Consider the following 21,871-nt stretch of genomic DNA (forward strand, 5'->3'; position numbering starts at 1 on the left):
GGCTGGAAAGCTGGAGTAGAAGTTGAGGGCGGAGAAGGTCGAGCTGGACGCCAAGGGGAAGGTCCTAGCGAGGACCGCGTGACCTTCGCACTCCTCGAGGAGAGGTCTCGTGTGGCGCTGAAGACGCTTTATGAGAAGGGCTTGGAGAAGCCGCTGGCTACCGCAGATGACAGCCCCGCCCAGCTGCTTCCTTTCTTGGTCTAGGCGCTTGAGGAGGTTGTGAACGGTGTCAACCCCGTGGCAGAGGTAGAAGCTCGTGTCCTTTCTTTCGCGGTGTTGACATGTATCTTCAGCCACCTCCACCTCAGTGACCCTGACCCCAACCTTGACGAGCTGCTAGAGCCTATGGACAGCAAGCGCTTTATCGCCGCTGCTAAAGCCGTGAAGGGCCATGTGGAGGCCTTGCTGGGGAAGTTCCGCGCCTTCGCTCCTACGCCCACGGCAGGCGGTGCTGCTGATCCTGCGGCCTCGGGAGGTGGAGCTGGTGAGGGCAACACCACCACGGGGGTGGAGCCCCTAGGGAACGACGGCGTTGTCCAAGGGTGATCTACTTGCAGCTTCTTTCCTATTTTAACTCCTGCAACATGCACCATGCCTCATGGAGGCGATTAAACTTGCGTCTGGTATTGTGAAGACAATTATGGCTTGTAATATTTGCTTCGAGATTTTGCGGTTTCCTTCCTATTTGCTTTATGTTTTACATCGGCAGAGCCCGGCCCCGCGCATACCTCAGCTGTCGTTGGCCCCGACCGGATCACCAGGACGAGACCAAGGAGTGAGGGGCTACGTGACAAGTTAGGCTCCTGAGTCGCGATGCTCAGGAGTCCCCCTTGACGCACAAACAACAAAGAGGGAGGGAACGTAGGAGTAGACCTGGCGTTCTACGTCGGCAGAGCCTGGCCCCGTGCATACCTCAACCGCCGTTAGCCCCGACCGGATCACCAGGACGGGACTAAGGAGTGAGGGGCTACCTTACCAGTTAGGCTCCTGAGTCGCGATGCTCAGGAGTCCCCCTTGATGTTCAAACGATCTTTATACCTTGGCTCCGCTCAGGGAGGGGCGCGCGATGACCAGGTCGGGGTGGCATGCGATCGGGCATGACCCGGCGCAGCCCCCGTGTCCAGCCCCCTCGCGTGACACTCCCGACGGGAGGTGTTGCGATGAGGCCAGACACTGAGCTCTGGGCTCCCTGAGGTTGATAAGGCCGTGGACCGCCCTCAGTTGTTTATCACCAGCACGGGGAATAGTGCTTCCGTATGTGTACGGTCATAGCCGCTCCTCAGCAGCGTCGTCAGCCAGCACGGAGCATGGTACTTCCACTGTTGCATGGGAGGGGGGCCCTTCGGGAGGAGCCCCGGGCGTGTACAGCCCCGCCCTGACACGCGACTTACAGGGCAGGGCTAGACGAGGTGTATCTTGGCACTCGTGAGACAGCGCAGGACTCATGAGGCCCTACCTCAAGGCGGGTTGTGTGTTCCTATGAGATGGTTAGATACAAATGCTCTGCGTCCTTAGGTCCCGGCCCTCGAGCGAGCTCAGCCACCACTGGTATGCCAGGCCGCGATGTCGTGGTCAAGGCTAGGGGGTGACGGCTGGAGAGCCAGTAAGAGCTCCTGGGTCGCGATGCTCAGGAGCCCCCCTTTTAACGTGCAAGCGATTTGCATGAGCGAGAGGAGGCCCATGGTAGGCGGCAGGCGATAATCACAGGCAGGTTAGTCATGAAAGGCAAATAAGCTTAGGCAAACGCAAGATGGATACATGCCACTGGGTCAGACCCATGCGGCTTGGGGATGATGCAGCCCGAGGGGCGCCCTCAGCAAGGTAAGCTAAAGACACAAGAAAAAGATACATGTCGCAGGGACGGACCCACGCGGCCTGGGAATGATGCCGCCCTGAGGGCGCTCCCAGCTGAAACGAACTTGGAAGATGTCACCTAGTTCCATTGTAGAAGGGGTGTTGAGGTAGCCGAAGATGCGTGGTGAAGAGTCCGACCCTCATGAGCCACCAGGGCCAGGAGCCTCGGGAGGCTCTAGGGGTCTAGGTGGTTCCTTGAGGACCGCCTCCATCTCTGCTAGGACCGCATGATGCCTAGCCTCCTGAGCTGCCAGAATGCTCCGCATGTGACGCTGGTAGGTGGCAGCCGCGTTCGGCAGGCTGAAAGGCATGCGAACGGAGCTGTGCGGCGGACCCTCACAGCGCCCCACGCGCGAAGGCTAGAGGCGCTCCTGAGATGCAGCTCGGTTGAGCCCTGGGATGTCGATGCAGACACGCAGCCTACCATCCTCGCCTGGATGGGGAACCATGCTAGGCAAGCGGCGATCGCCGCGCATGGATCTTGCTTCTTGAAGCTCCTGAGTGGTCTTGGTGATGAACTCCTGAGGGTTTGGCTTTCCCTGCCATGTGCCTTCTTGAGGGAAACGTGCCACGAAACACGCCTCCAAGTGGCCTCCCTCATGATGTTGGCAAGGTATGAGGCCCTCCAGAAGAGATCCCCGAGCCCTGCCCGAGGAGGGCACCGGGCGCGCCTTCCTATGCGACGGAAGGAGGCGTCCCTTGCACGGGCGCTGATCCTGACATGGCACCGCCTGAGATGCCATCCTCCTGAGGGCATGTGTGGGGCAGTTGCTTCTTCTTCTTGGGAGCTGCCTCAGGAGGGTTCTCTCCCTTGCTGTCCGAGTCCTCGATTGATGCATCTTGGAAGGCACGCTCGAGGGAGCACCCCGCATCTCTTTCTTCGCAGGGGACCGTGATGATTTCGCCGCTTCCTGGCATCTTGAGGATGTTGTAGCCGTGGTGGGTCACCGCCATGAACTTGGCCAGGGCTGGATACCCCGAGGATGGCATTGTACGGCAGGTGGATGTGGGCGACATCAAAGTCGATGAGCTCAGTGCGGTAGTTGTCACGCTTGCCAAAGGTGACAGGGAGGCGAACCTACCCTATCGGGGCGGTGGAGCCGTCAGTGACTCCTGAGAAAGGCTTGGTAGGCTGGAGCTGATCATATTGCACTTGAAGGTTGTCGAACATCTCTACGGACAAGACGTTAAGCTCTGCGCCGCCATCGATTAGGGTCCTAGTGATTTGCACGTTGATGATGACTGGGGAACAAAGCATCAGGAGGACGCCAGCAGTAGCCGCGCACTTGAGTTGATCTGCTGAGCTAAAGGTGATGGCGCACTTGGACCACCTGAGCGGGCGCGTGGCCTCGAGCCTGGGGAGGACTACATTCACCTCGCGAGCAAACTGCTTGAAGATGCGCTGAGAGGCTGGGGCCTAAGCTCCTCCCAAGATGCAAGCGATAGCATGTGGCTCCTGGAAGCCCCCAGCCCCCTTGTCTTGATGATGGTTGTCATTCCTTCTCGGCGATGGCGGCAAAGGAGGAAGGCCTGCGTTGCCCTGCGGGCGGTCCTCACGAGGCTGATCCCTCCAGGCACCCTCGCGAGGCTGGTCCTGCCAACGATCCTCGCGAGGTCGGTCAGGCCACTCCTCGCGAGGGCCACGGTCGTCCCATCATCCTCCGCCTCGTCCTCCTCCTCGGCCGTAGCCCCGGTCGTTGCACTCGGGGCGTCGACCGAAGTGTCCTTCACGAATGGCCCTGAGCTCCCAGCAATCGCTGGTGTTGTGAGTGTGGAGGTAGTGGTAGGCGCAGAACGGTCGGGTGCCCTTGGACGACTCCGGCTGGTCCCTGCCGTGTTTCGTGTCTGGTTCTATTGGAAGCACGGCTACTCCTTTGCGCTTCACGTCCTTGGCCTTGGTCTTATTTTCCTCTGGGTCAGCAGCTGGAAGCTCGAGGAGGGAGAGGCGTCCTTCCTCAGCTCTCGCGCACTTGGTCATCAGGTTGAACAGCTCCAGAGATGTGCATGGCGAGCTCCTCCTTCATCTTGACGTCACGGACGCCATTAGAGAACGCTGAGATGATGGCCTCGTCCGTCACCTTGGCGATCTTGAGGCGAGCGTTGTTGAAGCGCTGGATGTATTTCTGCAGGGTCTCCCCAGGCTGTTGCTTGATGCGGCGCAGGTCACCCACGGCAGGGGGGCGGTCACGAGTGCCCTGGAAGTTGGCGATGAAGCGGTTGGGCATCTCGTCCCAGGAGGAGATCGAGCCGGGAGGCAGGTTCAGGAGCCAGGTGCGGGCACCGTCCTTGAGCGCCATGGGAAACCAGTTCGCCATGACCTTCTCGTCTCTGTTGGCCACGTCGATGCTCAACTTGTAGAGCTGCAAGAACTCCGAGGGGTCGGCAGTGCCGTCATAGTGAGGAGGCAGATCTGGCTTGAACTTGCCCGGCCAAGCGATGCTATGCAGCTTAGTGGTGAAGGCGCGGTAACCTGTTGTAGTCACCGGAGCTCTTTGCTGACGCGGAGCTTGCTCCTGATGGTACCTGCGCACCGCCTCCAGGGGTAGCACGTGGTCTTGTCGCGCCGGTGCATGGAGCACGGGGGCGCCTTCTTGACGCCGAGGGATTTCTTGGCAGCTTCTTTCTTGTCGCGCGGGCGCTGGATGCGGTGGGTCACGTCCAGGGGCCGCGCGCCTTGGAGCCAGGGCACTGTCTTGGGGCAGAGATGGTGGAGGCGCTCCCTGAGATGCGTCGTCCGTACCTGGCGGAGGGCGAGGCAGCAAGAGGAACGATGCGGAAGAGCCCCCTGCGGCGCTGACGAGCTCGGTGATGTGAGCGAGCCATTCTTTGTAGAGGTCATCGATGAGGCGGTAATGCAGGAGCTCACATGCCAGAAGCATCACGGCCTGCACGTCCATGGGGGCGCGATGAGTGTGGGACGACGAGCCGGCTGGGGTCAGGGACGGAGTGGCGGTGCGGCCTTCCCGCCGCACCGAGGGGTACAATGAAGATGCTTGCTGCTCATTCCCCGCCGGGCCGGTGGCGGCGTTGGCGGCAGGTGATGGAGAACAACAAGGAGGCCCGCCGACAGGAGCCGTCTGGGTGACGTGAGCGGCGAGAGCAGCTCGGCGCTAGGTACGGGCTCGACGGGCGTCCGATAGGGATGTGATGAAGCGATGGGACGCAGATCAGCGGAAGGAAGATTTCGGCGCACCCCTACCTGGCGCGCCTAATGTCGGATATCGGATTTCGGAAAACCCTTGAGGTTCGAACACTGGGGTGGGCGTGAAGATTTGCTCCTACCGAAACACGCCCTCAACCTCGCCACAATCCCTAGGCTAGCACAATGAACAACACAAGAGACATAAGATTTATACAGGTTCGGGCCACCGTTGTGGTGTAATACCCTACTCCTGTTTGTGGTGGTGGATTGCCTCTTGGGCTGGTGATGAATAGTACAAGGGAGGAACCGCCTCGTGAGGAGAGGTGTTCTTGAGGTGGTGTGGTGTGCGGATGAACTTAACTTGTCCCTTCTACTGTGGTGGCTAGCCCTATTTATAGAGGCCCTGGTCCTCTTCCCAAATATTGAGCGGGAAGGGATCCAACAACAACCATTTTGAAAAGGGACAGCTAGTACAGGCTATCCTGACTAAAGGTGGTCTTCGCTTGCCAAAGGCGCTGGTGGTGACGCCATCTTGGGCTCCACGGTGACCTCCATCCTGCCGTCCTGCTGGTCTTGGTCTTGTTGCACCGATATGAAAACCTTTGCCTGATGCCTTGGTACTCCGCGCCTGCGCTTGCCCCCTTAGTACCAAAGGGGAAACGAGGACACTGCATGGCTGGCGCCCATCTGGCGCCCGCCTGGTCTTGATCATCATGGCTTGCGTCATGGGCACCTCGCGAGGTACCCCTTGCCTTGATCTCTCCGCCTCCTAGCGAGCCTGCCTGGTGAGGCCACTCCTGAGGAGGCCTTGTGTCGTCCGCCCCGCGATGCTTGGCCCCTCATGAGGGTCTTGAGTGTTGGGTTGATGAAGATGGGCCGTACTGGGCCATCGGTTGAGCCAAACCACAGGCCGCAGGGAGGCAAGTCTGGGGACCCCGTTCCCAGAACGCCGACAAGCGCAGCCTTGGGCGATCAACCTGATCCGAGGATCAGTTTTGTTGCTGTTGTAGCGTCTTTCTTGTCAGGCTCGGGACAATCTCCACCGCAGACCCTAGCGTCAAGGCAAGCCAATGTGCACACAAATAACGTTGCGATTTGATCGATTGGAAGGGACAAGGTGCACACACAAGGCTCCAAAAAAAACTCCATGTGATGCCGCTGAAGTTAAAAGCATCAGGGAGGCTCTTTTTCCTTCTCTTTATTTTTCATCTAGTATTTGCACTGTCATCTTGTACCTTTTGCTGGAAAGGTGCATAGACTAACAGTACTACTAACCCCATTGAGTACTAGTGTTGCAGCACTGCACACAAGCTCCAATCAATGAAATTCTAGTGATCCAATTGCTAGTACCGCAATTTCACGTATTGCTGAATCATCCTAAAAAGATCAAGGATAAAGTTATGTGGTTACTGGCCCAGTTCGATTTTTAATTTATCTGCTTCGGTCTGTTGTGGTCATCTCCGTCAGATTTTATTTTTCTTGGCTATTTGTTTAGCACATAAATTATTACACACAGATTATTTTTTGTTCTTTTGTACTGCATTAATTTTGCAGGGAAATTGTACCGATGCTCATACATGGCATCGATCTGGCCTGTTTCTCCCTGACCGTCTCCTGGTCGTGGACATAGTAAAATCTATTTTGACTATGTCATGCAGTCACATCGGTCAATCGACCGGTGTCAACGTCTATACGTCCCTGCTCTGTCGCGTTGTTGATTCGGCTTTGACGTCCAGGCCATATTTCTTTAATTATCTACTTCAATTAAATTAACTAAGTAGAAGAGTATTTTTTAAATATATATATTGTTATCTTTTTTGTTATTACTTTTGCTTTGCACTATTTTATGTGCACAGGTAAACCGACGACGACTGGTCTACGTCGTCACCTCGGTGATCCGACATAATTGTCCTATCTGCGTCTACCAAGACATGCCATCACCTCGGCGATCCCACCCTACACCGGCATTGCCACACCATCGTTTCTTTGGACTGACATCCACATCGCCGACATGTTTTCGACACATCTGCTGACGTAGGGGCTCCTGTATTACCCTGCCGACCTACTCCGTCTCCTCGGCTGGACTCGGGGCTTCACCTCTCCACAGCGGGCGTGATCTGTCGCCACTTCAGAGTGCTGAGCTCTTTGCTCGGCCACCTCGGGACCGGCTTGGGGGCTGGGACCTCGACCCATTACAAGCTCGGACTACATCATCAACACCAAACGCATTAACCAGCTAAGTCGCGTTCATGCTCAAACTTTTTAACACTTAAAATTTTGTTCAGCTCAACCAAGCATTATATTTGTGTTAAACAAAAAATCTGGTTGTACTTTGTTAAAAACGTTATTTGTTAAAAACACTTCTTTTGCCCAAGTTAACCGGGGGCTCTTAAATTTATATGAGCCATTTTATAATAAAACTTTTCTTCCTAGTAGTTGCAAAGTCTTTTTCTACCACTCCTTTCTCCACTCGAGTGTGTGGTCAATAGCCGACTAGCCTGGTTTCTCTTTAATGCCGCTTGAGTTAAGTTCACTAAATTGGTCTGAGAAGCACTCTGCCTTCGGGATAGGAGGTTGAAGCCGAAGGCTGACCCGCTTGAAGCCTTGAGATCGGACGTGTCATGTTAAAGCACGACAGAAGCACAAACTAATTTTAAGACCAATGTTCGGATTGGCACCAAAATCTTGATTTAGTCCGGAGGTCAAGATTTTACATAAGTTTTTGGCTTTTCGAGCTTATGGCACTTTTTAGCTATTTTTATGTTTTTCTTTCACGAAGCGGGACACCCTCATGACCGAGGTGCCCTGCATAATAATTCAGCTCAGGAGATCTTTTTTGACCCATAGCTCGGCATCTTTCCCGCCGAACTACACCTCGGCATCTTTCCCGAGCAGTGCAATGCCAGACGCCTTTAAAGTTGGCAATATTAACGGGGGGCTGAGACTACAGCCGAATCCACCGAAACCAAGGTACCCCATAGAGTCCTCGGCAAAGCATTCTCGGCATTGCTTTATATGCATCGGTTTTGAATTGTGTCTTTGGTGAATACTTGGATTGCCCAGCTCCCATTCTTGCCTCCTACGTTCCACTTTGTTCGGCTAGGTGTGCAAAGGGAGAACCACTACGATTGTTCTTCCCACTCGAATGGTTAAGCACCTCAGTGGAGAAAGCCGAAAACTGAGTGTCACAATGAGTGTAAACTGGTCAGCGGTCCGATGACTGTGTCAAACTATAAGATTGATGGAGGTCACCCCGTGTTAAAAGACGGCCATTCATAATATTGGCCGAAGTGTTAACGGCTTGACCTCGGCTGACGCCGAACACTAACCAGTGGCTAGTAACTGGCCTCCCAACTTTAAGCTCCTACGACTAAGTGAATGTTATAAAGCCCGCATATACGATTGCCTTGTTTCCGCTAACACAACCGCCTCTGGGCACCGAGACATCGGCTAAGGGTTGTTTTGTTATTGCAGAAACACCTTGCATAGCATCTACAAAGGGGTGGAAGCCGACAATGTGCCACATTCAAATGATAAACGGTCCTAATAGGAGTCAAAATAAACATATATCATCAGCGTTTATATTCATTATGCAAGCATTTCCTTCCGTGATTATCATCATAAAGCCATAAATATGCATCAATTTGACTGAAGATTTTGGCTAAGCTGGGTTGCCTGGCTCCTGTGCTTACCCCTATGTTCCCGATTGTTCAGCTAGGCGGTAAAAGGAGCACCTCTGTGATTGTTACTATCGGGTCATCTGGGTTAGTACCTCAGACTGGGTGAAGCCGAAAGCTATGTATCTTAAAGAATATAATTGGTTGGCAACGACGGAAGTGAAAATTTTGGTTCATTACACCATCGAGTTCGGGAACTTTCCCCGAACTAAATCGTCAATTTTTTCTCCCACATTGACCGGAGGTGAGGTTTCATGATCATGGTCAGCATGACAACCCAAAGAAAGGAACCAATAGCGGGACTATTTTCTTCAGAAGATGTTTCTTACGTTAATACTAATATAACATATCTCTGTCACAGCCCTAGAATATCGTTTGTAAAAAGTTGCATATTCATCCAGGCATCATATTTAAATTTCTGAAACTTGAATTGAGGATTGTTGAAGCCTCATAACTTTGATTAAAAGCAGGGCAAAGAACCCTGGAAATTGCATTTAGTGTTTACAAAATGGCCTTAAATAATGTTGGTTATATTTGGCAAAGGTTTTGGACCAAACCAAAGATAATGAGCATTTTTGAGGAATATTTTGGGCACTGAATTTAAATCATTATTTTATTTGCATTTGGAATTATATTCATAACTTGTATAGAATATATTTCCAAATACCCTGAAACATTTTATGTGCTCTTGGAAAAGTCCATTAGGCAACATAAATATATTCAGAGGAATTTTGTCACTGGTTTGGATTTGTTCTATTTGAAAACAGTGGCAAAAGAAATAAACAAAGAAAACAAACAAAAATAAAACAGAACAGAAACGTACCTGGCGGCCTGCTACTGTAGTCGGCCCAGCTCCTGGTCGGCCCAGCCCACCACCGCCTCCCTCCCTGTCGTCTTCCTCCTCTGCCAGGAGGACGTGCGTGTGGCCGACGCGCGCACGCACGCGCCCCGGCCACCTCCTGCTTGTCGCTTCCCTCTGGACCCCGGACGACGCCACGCACGCCGCGTGCCCAACCCTCTCGCCCTCGCCCATTTTCGCCTCTCTCCCGCAAGAACACAAGCGCAACTGAGCGAGCTCGTCTCCGCTGATGCCGTTTACCGCGGCCACAGCCACCCCCTTGCTCCCCTGACCTGTCCAAGAGCTCCGGGACGTCTTCCTCATCCTCTCCACCAAGCCATGGAACTACGAACGCGCCACAACGTCGCCAGCATCGCCGTTTCCATCGCCAGCTGCCGTGGATCCTCGTCATCGATTCGAGAGCTACTGGACGTCCCTGAGCCCGCTAACCATCCCTGCAGCTCCGCGGTGAGCCGCTGACCCGATTCCCCCTTTCCCCGTCGTCCCTAGCATCCTGTAGTTGCCGTCCCCTTGAGCTCCGAAGCTCACCGCCGTCAGGCCTCATCGCCACCGCGGCCAGAGGTAGCTATGACCGCAACCGAGCACTACAACATGCTCAGCACGCCGTCAGAAGTCCATAGCACCCACCCGTTGTTCCTGCCGTGTGCTGCAACACCGTTCTCGCTGAGGTCCAAACTCCGGCCACCGCGGTTGTCGTCGTCGCCGATGTTCCCGGCCTCCCCGCACCCGACCGCTTGCACCACTGGATGCGGCACCCATCCAGCTCGCCGTAGAACCCAACCACACCCTAAACGGTGCCCTGTAGCGTGAACCCGACGCGTCTCCGCCGTCCCGTTGGTTGTCGCCGGCCAAACTCCGGCGTGCCGACGTGGCCGCGAGATTAGTGCTAATCACATCCAGCTAACCAATCTATAGTCACTGACTAGTGGGCCCAGCGCCCTAATAGTTTTAACTTAATCACTAATTAGGGCAAGTGCCACTGACATGTGGGCCCAGGCCTTAACTAATCTAGATTAGGTCTAGTTTAATTTTAATTAACTTTATTACTTAACTGAGTCACTGACCAATGGGCCCCACAGGTCAGGTTTGACCTGGCCGACCTAGCTGACCTGCTGACGTCACACAGACGTCATGCTGACGCAATAATCTGTTTTCTGCATTTTAAATAAATCCTAAATGATTTATTTATCTCAGAAAATAACCAAAACTTCTAAAAGTCATATAAAATCAACAGTAACTCCAAATGAGATAAATTATATATGAAAAATGATCAGAAAAATCCAATCTATCCATCTGTACTGTTTTCATGCATGTTAGAACAATTTATAGTTGCTGAATTTGGCAAAACAAATAATGGCATTTGAATATCCACATATGGAGTTTGAATTTGAACCTAGGGTTCAAACCAACTTCATTTAACCTGTTGCTAGTTGCATTAGCTCAAATCACAGCATATTGCCATGTCATGATCATGCATCATATTGTGCATTGCATTGATCGTGTGTTCTTTCTATGTTGTCGGTGTTTGTCCCCTCTCAGTAAACGTGGTTCCAACGATTATTCGATGACACCAATGAAGAACTATACTATCTTCAGAAGTGCCAGGCAAGCAAAACCCCCTTGTTCATTCCGATACAATCCTACTCTCTCGCTCCTGCTCTTTTTTACTGCATTAGGACAACAATGATTCATCTATTACTTGCTGCGGTAGCTGAACCCCTTTATCCTTTGCATGGCCTATCATTTCCACAGTAAATAGATGAAACCCACTAGCATGAGTAGGAGTTGTTTGAGCCCTGATGTGCCTACTCATTCATGCTTGTTTGTCATGCCTGCTATTGCTTAGAGTTGTGTCAGGTCTGATTCATCAGGGATGAATTGGAGGTGTGTGAACATATCCTACTGTTGAGAGCTAAGTGTGTGAACACGATTTGGTAAAGGTAGCGGTGAGAGGCCATGTAGGAGTACATGGTGGGTTGTCTCATTGCAGCCGTCCTCAGGAACTGAGTTCTGTGTTTGTGATCCATGAACAGCTACTACCATGCATTGGAATGCTTAAGTTCCCCTCTCGACTTACTAATCAACCTGATCTCTGTCCAGGAGTTGCAACTAGTTTCTGGTGTTTGTAGGTAGTGTTAGTAGTCTACCAAGTGGCACCCGGTACAGGTGGGCTTGGGACAGACTAGGCACCGTGGCACGGTGTACCAAGCGTAGATCCACCCGTCGAGGTGGGATTGGGAACCCTGCACACATCGTTTGGGGCCGTGAGCGACACCCCGGCCGGATCTCCTTGCGGATGGAACCCGAATAGGCGATAAACCTGGACTAGAGACTTGTGTGGTTAGTCAGGTCGTGGCCGACTCCCTCGCCAGGCTTCCGCTTGAAGGTTGCTGAGATACACGAGGTGTACATGGTGGTAAGTGGCGAGAGCGTGTGTGAAGAAGTACACCCCTGCAGGGTTAACATTATCTATTCGAATAGCCGTGTCCGTGGTAAAGGACTACTGGGTTGCCTGTACAATTCATAGACAAGTGAAAGTGGATACTCTAAAATACGCAAGATAAGTGTGAGTGCTATGGATGGCGTTCTCGACGGGAGCGGATCCATAGTGGTGTATTGATATGGTGAATATGTGGACTCATGTGTGCCACCTCAAAAGAGTTACTTGCAGTCGTAGTTTAGGATAGCCACCGAGTCAAAGATGGCTTGCTGCAGTTAAACCCCACCACCCCCTTGTTGATAATGATGCATATGTAGTTAGATCTGATGTAAGTCTTGCTGGGTACATTTGTACTCACGTTGCTTAATTTATGTTTTTGCAGAGAGACTTCAGTCTCGCTAGTAGTACCGCATGGACTTCGACGTTTAGCTTGTTACCTCAGCTATGATCTTGTGCCCTCGGCAGGATCTGGTAGATAGTCAGGCTTCTCAGCCTTTTTTATTTCTAGATTTCTGTACTCAGACATGTTAAGCTTCCACTTGTGCTTTGACTTGTATGCTCTGAGTGTTGGGTCATGAGACCCATGTTTGTAATATCTCGCTCCTCGGAGCCTATTGAATAAAATATTTGAGTTGTAGAGTCATGTTGTGATGCCATGTTGTATTTGCACATATTGAGCATATTGTATGTATGTTATTGAAATGCTTGGTATGTGTGGGATCTGACTATCTAGTTGTTTATACTTAGTAGCCTCTCTTACCGGGAAATGTCTCCTAGTGCTTCCACTGAGCCATGGTAGCTTGCTACTGCTCCGGAACACTTAGGCTGGCCGGCATGTGCCCTTCTTTGTTCCTGTGTCTGTCCCTTCGGGGAAATGTCACGCGATGAATACCGGAGTCCTGTTAGCCCGCTATAGCCTGGTTCACCGGAGTCCTGCTAGCCCAGTGCTACAGCCTGGATTCACTCGCTGATGACCTACACGTTCGATGCTGGGTCATGGATGCCTGTCCCTGTAAGTTTGTGCCACTTTGGGTTTACGACTAGCCATGTCAGCCCGGGCTCCTTATCATATGGATGCTAGCGACACTATCATATACGTGTGCCAAAAGGCGCAAACGGTCCCGGGCAAAGGTAAGGCGACAGCCGTGGGGATACCGTGCGTGAGGCCTCAAAGTGATATGAGGTGTTACATGCTAGATCGATGTGGCATTGAGTCGGGGTCCTGACAGCTTTGGTATCAGAGCTTGACTGCCTGTAGGATTACCAAGCCAAACTTGTCGAAGCTGAGTCTAGAAATTCTTTAGTTATATAAGGGAATTGATTGTGGGATGGAACGTAAGGCTCTTTTTACTCCTTTACCTTATGCCCTTCTGATTTAAGTCATCATATCTTTCCTATGGGGTTAAGGAACTAGGCCTTCTCTTCTTTCTATTAGGATCACGTGTTACTAATCTATAGACTTGTAAGATTGATGGATTTAAGCCTCAGTTCAGCTCCTACTATCTTCTGTATGTTCATAGTTGATCTCAGAACCTTGATATTATGATGATCGAGTGGTTATGCCACCATTTTTGTAGCATGTCTCAAATCTTTTCGAGCATTTACAACCGTTATGCTGTCCGAGTCATCCCATGTCTCTAAACAGTCTGATGCATTTGCAAATCCCTTCTTCCCGTCCCCGATGTCCTCTGTGGCCAGATTAACCACTCTAATCGGTGAGTTGAGGTACTCTGTTCCCTTGACATATATGTTGGAGCTACTATTATGACCCTAGGTATCTTAGAGTACCATCTAGTAATCTAGCCATATTTTGTGTTCCCAGTGTGATGATTCTGGCCATCATTCTCGAAAGCATCCCGTGATGCCAGTTAGTAGTAGGTATTCTACTCCTGGGTTTCTAAGCCTAAGATTCACCCTACTTACTTCATGTTGATAGTAATTGCTAGTGCCTTTAGGATATTAGTAACCTTTGCGATAGTCCTCGAGGTCCGTGGTATATCGTTCTTCCAAATACCATGAACTACTTATGGCAGTAGTTCCTTGTCGAACCAAAAGATCACAACCAGAGTGCTCTTGACGAGTTCTCGATTCTATGATGCTACTCTGCCAGTTCTACCCTTCTGCATGGGTTATCCGGAAGAAACCTGTTGAACTTGATTCGACATACTAACCTATGCATCCACAACTCAGAAAGTTATATGATCCTTGAGTTGTTATCTTTAGTTGTATTCTGACCCCAGTCTATCAATTGATAGTCAAGAGTAGTTGTGCACTCGAGCTCATCGATGCCTATTACTCTTGTGGTACGGCAAGCCATTCTATTCTGGAATGACTAGGAGAAACAAACTCCAATACCTTATCCATATCCAGGATTGGGTCAAAGTAGTTGTATTCCGCAAATCAAATGCCAAACCAGCTTTTGCTCTGTTCTACCTTGGAGTATTACTCTATTTATGCCAAGAATATCATAGGAATTGCACCATCTCTTATGAATTTTTGACGCAGTGATACTTCTTGCCATCATTGTTCATTCCTCGGCTCCCGTGTTATTGTAACCGGAATGCTGGCAAGTGAGTCGTGATGTGTGAAATCAATACTCCTAGCAACTCCGTTGCTTGGTAGTTAATAGACAATATTCTCATTCTTAGCGTGTTGGTTATTAAATCATCATCCTAAGATTGATCATGCTATCTAGTCCTTATTTCCTGGTGCACTTTCCGATCAATGAGATAGGATTGTGTCAATCCCTCACTCTTTTGATCACATCGTCTTGCCCTAAAAAGCAAGATTGTTCTCGAGCTTAGTAACATACAGGTGGTTCGTGATTTTCCAAATATCTTCTCAGAAGTATCACCAGGTTGTCACCTGGCCGCTATGTTGAGTTCGTGATCAAGTTGGTTTCTTATAAACCATTCCCTTCTCCAAGAATCTGTGTTGGATACCCCTGAGCTAGTTGGTTAAGCTAAACAACAACTTGGAGAGTTAGAAGATAAAAGCTCACTTGATTTAGTTCATCTTAAGGGTTATCTTGTATGTGTGTTAAAGAAGATGATATCTTCATCGATTGATCCTTGTGTCCAGCTGTTGGACCTATTGTCTTGCCAAAACTTTGATTTGAGTGTGGGCTATCCTCAAATCAAATCAGAACCAACGATGTTCTTAATGTTGTCTTACTCGTGGTTGATCCCTCGAGCATACACCATTATATCCTTTGGTCTGACCAATACTATCACTTGTTCTCATAATTATGAAATTCCATTTATATGGAAGCCTGGATGAATTGTTGTTGAGCCCATCAGCAACATTGTTTTCTTCTCCATGTTTTTGCTGAACATTAAGCTAGTGTTGGAAACTTTTGAAAGCATTTGTTCATGCTAGCTCATGACGCATATGTTCGGATGTAAGAAGTGACTTCCTCCAGTTCATGTGCATTTGATGCAAGTTGCCGCCGTGATTCGAGAAAGTTAATGTTGTTTCCTCTGGAATCATCCCAAGTCAGTCATGCATGTGCGAAGTATATCATGGCTTGAGAGATTAGCTACCTCCAATCCATCGGTATTTCCTAGCACACCAAGCCACTGATTGACTTGTTCTAGGTAAAGAAGTCTAATTTAAGTGCACAAGACTTCGATATCCTCGATGATGGTTCTCCACCGGAACTCGGTAGTGTTTTATTGTAAGACTACCATGTGATCATGTTTTGTCTGGGACAACGTGTTCACATGTGTGTAGCAGAACCAGCTCATGTTTTGGAGCTTGCTATCTTAGTTCATTTCCCGAGAATCTCGCAACGTCATCTCGTCAATTTGTGTTGCAAACTTTCATTTTTCTTCCTAGACTCAATGAGTCTGGATTATTCTGACACCAACCAGATCTGAATCTCAGGCAGATATGATGGTTGGAACGTTTCCCAAGAACTATAATAATGGTCTCTCTGTAACCCGGTAAAGTGGATGTCGTGGCCAACACACCCAACCGGAAGACCTGTTGTTGTAGTATCTTGATTGAGGAAGTTGGCCACCTCCCCATAAGGATTTCGTAGGATTTACTCCCTAGTTGTTCCTTATGGATTTTTGATGTTCCCGAAGTCCGACCTTTTACTTGATGTTCTAGATATCAAACCATATCTATGAATGGATTACGCTAGCACATCAAGGAGAACATTAGAAGCGGAGTGCTAAATGTCTCTCGGTCGATCATCCAGATATTGCTTCCTTGGCCTCGGTAAGGTGAAGTCTGAGAAGGTGTTATCTTCCTTTGTATCCGCATCATCCATCACTATTCATCATGGTAGTAAGATGTGTTGCCAGGATCCTCGGCACGGATGTTGGTAAAACCTTGATGACTATGGAAATGCTCAAGTTCTTGAGAGCACACTCAGTCACTAGGTTATATCCTCGGTATCAATTGGAATGTGCCTCCCGTTTGCCGAGTTGTTCTATAACCATAGTTTCCTTTCTGAACTGAGTATGCCATTTTCCCGAACCCCTTTCAAACAATCTTTGTGAATTGCCTTAGCCTGGTATGGAGAGTTTCAATGATCCTTTACGATAGAGTTTCTTTCTAACGTCATCAAGTTGGATGAAGATCTAGAACGCAGAGACGTCAAGATACATTTGAATCAATGAATCAACATCTTCGAGAAGAGCAATCGGATCATGAAGATCGTGTTAGCTTTGTGTTCCCTCTATCTTCTTACCTCACGTCTTGAATCTCGGGACGAGATTCTTGTTTAGTGGGGGTGAGTTGTCACAACCCTAGAATATCATTTGTAAAAAGTTGCATCTTCATCCAGGCATCATATTTAAATTTCTGAAACTTCAATTGAGGATTGTTGAAGCCTCAAAACTTTGATTAAAAGCAGGGCAAAGAACCCTGGAAATTGCATTCAGTGTTTACAAAATGGCCTTAAATAATGTTGGTTATATTTGGCAAAGGTTTTGGACCAAACCACAAATAATGAGCATTTTTGAGGAATATTTTGGGCACTAAATTTAAATCATTATTTTATTTGCATTTGGAATTATATTCATAACTTGTATAGAATATATTCCCAAATACCCTGAAACATTTTATGTGCTCTTGGAAAAGTCCATTAGGCAACATAAATATATTCAGAGGAATTTTGTCACTGGTTTGGATTTGTTCTATTTGAAAACAGTGGCAAAAGAAATAAACAAAGAAAACAAACAGAAATAAAACAGAACAGAAACGTACATGGCGGCCTGCTACTGTAGTCGGCCCAGCTCCTGGTCGGCCCAGCCCACCACCGCCTCCCTCCCTGTCGTCTTCCTCCTCTGCCAGGAGGACGCGCGTGTGGCCGACGCGCGCACACACGCGCCCCGGCCACCTCCTGCTTGCCACTTCCCTCTGGACCCCGGACGACGCCATGCACGCCGCGTGCCCAACCCTCTCACCCTCGCCCATTTCCCCTCTCTCCCGCAAGAACACGAGCGCAACCGAGCGAGCTCGTTGCCGCCGATGCCATTTACCGCGGCCACAGCTACCCCCTTGCTCCCCTGACCTGTCCAAGAGCTCCGGGACGTCTTCCTCATCCTCTCCACCAAGCCATGGAACTACAGACGCGCCACAACATCGCCAGCATCGCTGTTTCCATCGCCGGCCGCCGTGGATCCTCGTCGTCGACTCGAGAGCTACCGGACGTCCCCAAGCCCGCTAACCATCCCTGCAGCTCCGCGGTGAGCCGCTGACCTGATTCCCCCTTTCCCCGTCGTCCCTAGCATCCTGTAGTTGCCGTCCCCTTGAGCTCCGAAGCTCGCCGCCGTCAGGCCTCATCGCCACCGCGGCCAGAGGTAGCTATGACCGCAACCGAGCACTACAACATGCTCAGCACGCCGTCAGGAGTCCATAGCACCCACCCGTTGTTCCTGCCGTGCGCTGCAACACCGTTCTCGCTGAGGTCCGAACTCTGGCAACCGTGGTTGTCGTCGTCGCCGATGTTCCCGGCCTCCCCGCACCCAACCGCTTGCACCACTGGATGCGGCACCCATCCAGCTCGCCGTAGAACCCAACCGCGCCCTAAACGGTGCCCTGTAGCGTGAACCCGACGCGTCTCCGCCGTCCCGTTGGTTGTCGCCGGCCAAACTCCGGCGTGCCGACGTGGCCGCGAGATTAGTGCTAATCACATCCAGCTAACCAATCTATAGTCACTGACTAGTGGGCCCAGCACCCTAATAGTTTTAACTTAATCACTAATTAGAGCAAGTGCCACTGACATGTGGGCCCAGGCCTTACCTAATCTAGATTAGGTCTAGTTTAATTTTAATTAACTTTATTAGTTAACTGAGTCACTGACCAATGGGCCCCACAGGTCAGGTTTGACTTGGCCGACCCAGTTGACCTGTTGACGTCACACAGACGTCATGTTGACGCAGTAATCTGTTTTGTGCATTTTAAATAAATCCTAAATGATTTATTTATCTTAGAAAATAACCAAAACTTCTAAAAGTCATATAAAATCAACGGTAACTCCAAATGAGATAAATTATATATGAAAATGATTAGAAAAATCCAATCTATCCATCTGTACTGTTTTCATGCATGTTAGAACAATTTATAGTTGCTGAATTTGGCAAAACAAATAATGGCATTTGAATATCCACATATGGAGTTTGAATTTGAACCTAGGGTTCAAACCAACTTCATTTAACCTGTTGCTAGTTGCATTAGCTCAAATCACAGCATATTGCCATGTCATGATCATGCATCATATTGTGCATTGCATTGATCGTGTGTTCTTTCTCTGTTGTCGGTGTTTGTTCCCTCTCAGTAAACGTGGTTCCGACGATTATTCGATGACACCAATGAAGAACTATACTATCTTCAGAAGTGCCAGGCAAGCAAAACCCCCTTGTTCATTCCGATACAATCCTACTCTCTCGCTCCTGCTCTTTTTTACTGCATTAGGACAACAACGATTCATCTGTTACTTGCTGCGGTAGCTGAACCCCTTTATCCTCTGCATGGCCTATCATTGACACAGTAAATAGATGAAACCCACTAGCATGAGTAGGAGTTGTTTGAGCCGTGATGTGCCTACTCATTCATGCTTGTTTGTCATGCCTTCTATTGCTTAGAGTTGTGTCAGGTCTGATTCATCAGGGATGAATTGGAGGTGTGTGAACATATCCTACTGTTGAGAGCTAAGTGTGTGAACACGATTTGGTAAAGGTAGTGGTGAGAGGCCATGTAGGAGTACATGATGGGTTGTCTCATTGCAGCCGTCCTCAGGAACTGAGTTCTGTGTTTGTGATCCATGAACAGCTACTACCATGCATTGGAATGCTTAAGTGCCCCTCTCGGCTTATTAATCAACCTGATCTTTGTCCAGGAGTTGCAACTAGTTTCTGGTGTTTGTAGGTAGTGTTAGTAGTCTACCAAGTGGCACCCGGTACAGGTGGGCTTGGGACAGACTAGGCACCGTGGCACGGTGTACCAAGCGTAGATCCACCCGTCGAGGTGGGCTTGGGAACCCTGCAAACATCATTTGGGGCCGTGAGCGACACCCCGGCCGGATCTCCTTGCGGATGGAACCCGAATAGGCGATAAACCTGGACTAGAGACTTGTGTGGTTAGTCAGGTCGTGGCCGACTCCCTCGCCAGGCTTCCGCTTGAAGGTTGCCGAGATACATGAGGTGTACATGGCGGTAAGTGGCGAGAGCGTGTGTGAAGAAGTACACCCCTGCAGGGTTAACATTATCTATTCGAATAGCCGTGTCCGCGGTAAAGGACTTCTGGGTTGCCTGTACAGTTCATAGACAAGTGAAAGTGGATACTCTAAAATACGCAAGATAAGCGTGAGTGCTATGGATGGCGTTCTCGTAGGGAGACGGGAGCGGATCCATAGTGGTGTATTGATATGGTGAATATGTGGACTCGTGTGCGCCACCTCAAAAGAGTTACTTGCAGTCATAGTTTAGGATAGCCACCGAGTCAAAGCTGGCTTGCTGCAGTTAAACCCCACCATCCCCTTGTTGATAATGATGCATATGTAGTTAGATCTGATGTAAGTCTTGCTGGGTACATTTGTACTCACGTTGCTTAATTTATGTTTTTGCAGAGAGACTTCAGTCTCGCTAGTAGTACCGCGTGGACTTCGACGTTTAGCTTGTTACCTCAGCTACGATCTTGTGCCCTCGGCAGGATCTGGTATATAGTCAGGCTTCACAGCCTTTTTCATTTCTAGATGTCTGTACTCAGACATGTTAAGCTTCCGCATGTGCTTTGACTTGTATGCTCTGAGTGTTGGGTCATGAGACCCATGTTTGTAATATCTCGCTCCTCGGAGCCTATTGAATAAAATATTTGAGTTGTAGAGTCATGTTGTGATGCCATGTTGTATTTGCACATATCGAGCATATTGTATGTATGTTATTGAAATGCTTGGTATGTGTGGGATCTGACTATCTAGTTGTTTATCCTTAGTAGCCTCTCTTACCGGGAAATGTCCCCTAGTGCTTCCACTGAGCCATGGTAGCTTGCTACTGCTCCGGAACACTTAGGCTGGCCGGCATGTGCCCTTCTTCGTTCCTGTGTCTGTCCCTTCGGGGAAATGTCACGCGATGAATACCGGAGTCCTGTTAGCCCGCTACAGCCCGGTTCACCGGAGTCCTGCTAGCCCAGTGCTATAGCCTGGATTCACTCGCTGATGAGCGACACGTTCGATGCTGGGTCATGGATGCCTGTCCCTGTAAGTTTGTGCCACTTTGGGTTTACGACTAGCCATGTCAGCCCGGGCTCCTTATCATATGGATGCTAGCGGCACTATCATATACATGTGCCAAAAGGCGCAAATGGTCCCGGGCAAAGGTAAGGCGACACTCGTGGGGATACCGTGCGTGAGGCCGCAAAGTGATATGAGGTGTTACATGCTAGATCGATGTGGCATTGAGTCAGGGTCCTGACAATCTCTTTGTGTCTGGCGTTGGAGCTCGGATAGAGTCTGGCATCGGAGCTTGGATACAGTCCGGCGTTGGAGCTCGGATACAGCCCGGCTTTAGAGCTCGGATACAGACCGACGCTGGAGCTCGGCTGCATATCAACATTTTGGATGCAGAACGGAGTTGGAGTTCGGCTGCAAAAAGGTCTCCTCGGATACTCGACGTGTGAACTTTTCGGATTTAGCTCGGCAATCCTCAAGGACGAAGAGGGGAAGGTTTGTTGAACCAATTTTCAAGGTCGATGACCGAAGATGAAGAACAATACGGAAGAGTCGAGGAGCGTCCCCAACTTGAAGACCGGTTCAAGTGTCTACTGACGGTGTCCTGGACTAGGTGGTACTCACCACGTCGTCTCCCACCTAGGTGTATCGGGCCGAGGAACCCCATGGTGGTTCACTATTGGGCCAGTTCGGATAGCCCATGCCACATACAAGGAAGACTTCACGAGACTTAGCACCCATGCCAAGGACTCTCCTAAAACCCTATTCCTCCGGTGTGTTATATAAACCGAGGTCGGTCTAGTCAATAGATCAACTGATATTTATTGGAACAATCTCGTGGTAGACACATGTACTCTGTGCTATCCCCCATATGAATACAATCAAAACCAGGACGTAGGGTTTTACCTCCATCAAGATGGCCCGTACCTAGGTAAAACCTGTGTCTGTTTTACCATCGCTCCAAGACGCCTAGCTTAGGACCCCTACTATGAGATATGCCGGATTTCACACCGACACCTGCCCCGCCCACCGCAGCTGCGGTGTCCGCAGTACCTGCAGCAACGGGTGAGGAAGCCTTCGAGGCAGAAGGATGCGTCGCTTCTCCGCTTCTCTTCTTGGGATCCATGGACGATGCAGAAGGACGATGAAGATCGGCACGCCAGCCGTTGCTTCAGGTTCGCACAAATGACGTCGCCCTACCTGGCACACCAAAGACGTC

The sequence above is a fragment of the Triticum aestivum genome, chromosome 4B (genome assembly GCF_018294505.1).
Source record: "Triticum aestivum cultivar Chinese Spring chromosome 4B, IWGSC CS RefSeq v2.1, whole genome shotgun sequence".
In the NCBI taxonomy this organism is placed as follows: Eukaryota; Viridiplantae; Streptophyta; class Magnoliopsida; order Poales; family Poaceae; genus Triticum; species Triticum aestivum.